The sequence below is a fragment of the Dipodomys ordii genome, unplaced genomic scaffold, assembly GCF_000151885.1.
Source record: "Dipodomys ordii isolate 6190 unplaced genomic scaffold, Dord_2.0 Scaffold63, whole genome shotgun sequence".
Taxonomy (NCBI): Eukaryota; Metazoa; Chordata; class Mammalia; order Rodentia; family Heteromyidae; genus Dipodomys; species Dipodomys ordii.
This window is the reverse complement of record NW_012267279.1, coordinates 2,304,313-2,305,920: the sequence shown is the minus strand read 5'-3', so window position 1 is coordinate 2,305,920 and position 1,608 is coordinate 2,304,313. Positions and strand designations below refer to the sequence as shown.

General features: G+C 42.2%; 1 protein-coding gene and 1 pseudogene across 1 annotated transcript in view; one reads left to right on the top strand and one right to left on the bottom strand.

Annotated features, from left to right (window-relative positions):
- The window catches only part of Commd1 (copper metabolism (Murr1) domain containing 1), a 121,308-nt gene that overhangs the window by 107,653 nt on the left and 12,047 nt on the right, over positions 1-1,608 (bottom strand). The gene's annotated exons all lie outside the window — the stretch shown is intronic.
- LOC105990129 overlaps positions 1,171-1,608 on the top strand; it is a 4,426-nt pseudogene continuing 3,988 nt past the window's right edge.

The following is a 1,608-nucleotide window of genomic DNA, read 5'->3' as shown; positions in this document are numbered from 1 at the left end:
CTCAGCTCTTCAGCCCAAAGCTAGCACTCTACCATTTGAGCCACTTCTGGTTCTTTTTGCTTATGTGGTGCTGAGGAATCGAACCCAGGGCCTCAGGCATGCAAGGCAAGCACTCTACCACTGAGCCAACTTCCCAGCCCCTCATTAGGCCTATGTACTGTAGATTCAAACCATTAATTCTGAAGTAAATTTATTGCCAAAAGATATAAATTCACAATAGAACAGAAAATAAATGTGAAAAATAGTACATGGTGCCTCATGTCTATAGGCTTAGCTACTCAGGAGGCTGAGACCTGAGTTAACAGTTTGAAGCCAGCAAAACAGACAAACTGGATAGTCCTGTCTCTATTTAACTAGCAAAAAGACAGAACTTGAGGCATGGCTCAAGTAGGAATGCACCAGCGGTGAGCAAAAAAAAGCTGAGCAAGAGCACAATGAGGCTATGAGTTCAAGCCTGAGTACTGATAATAGGCAAATTTCAGGAGAGCCTGTGGAAAAATTCAGGATCAACTTCTCATCTTGTGGATCTCATCATGATATAATTCATACTCAACTATTTTGTTATTTACTGAAAACTTGAGCTAAGTAGCAAAAGGAAGTAGTAAAATTCAAGCTGATTAGTTTTGATTCCTTTAAACAACTTCAATCATTTTCAAAATTAGCTCTGACTTTAAAAACGCACAAAAATAGGGCTGGGAATGTGGCATAGTGGTAGATTGGTTGACTAGCATGCATGAAGCCCTGGGTTTGCTTCCAGAAAAAGCCAGAAGTGGCGCTGTGGTTCAAGTGGCATAGTACTAACCTTGAGCAAAAGAAGCTAAGGGACTGTGCCCAGGCCCTGAGTTCAAGCCCCAGGACTGACCAACACACACACACACACACACACACACACACACACACACACCAACACACACACACACACACCACAAAAATAGTGCAGCCAGCTAGTGCAGCAAGTCCAAGAACCTTTGAATCCAGCACTCTTTCAGCAGAAGAAGATCATGAAAAGACTCAAGTCTGACACGGACATAGTTTCAAAACACTATGTTGGGAGCTTGGAGCATAGCACATATCACCTCTAGAATGGATAAGTAACCATAAGTATCTGACCCTTACAGCTCACTCATCCTCTGTCTATACTGTGTGGACCACAGTATAGAACTTTTAGACATGGCACTTATTGACTGTGACTACAGCATTCAGACTGCTGGCTATGAAGTGTCCCCACAAAAGACTTAAAAGGTTAAAGGATTAGTCTCAGTTTATGACACTACTAAAAAAGGACAGAACTTAAAGGTGTCAATTTCATCAATGGATTTTAATATCCATTCTTAGCTGAACTGGTGGTTAGGAGGAGGTAAGGCCCAGACGGAGGAAGGTCACAGAGGACGTGCCTTAAAGGGGGTATTTGTTCCCTGAATCTTTCTTGTTTTTCTCTGTCTTGTCCATCATGAGATGAGCTACTTTGCTCCACCACATGCTCCTACCTCCACGATGTTCTTTCTTGCCTAAAGTCTGAAAGCAATGAAGCCAGGCAGCTATGAACTGAATCCATGAGTCAAAATGTCACTTTTTTCCCTAAAGTTCTTTTTTTTGGTCGGTCATAGG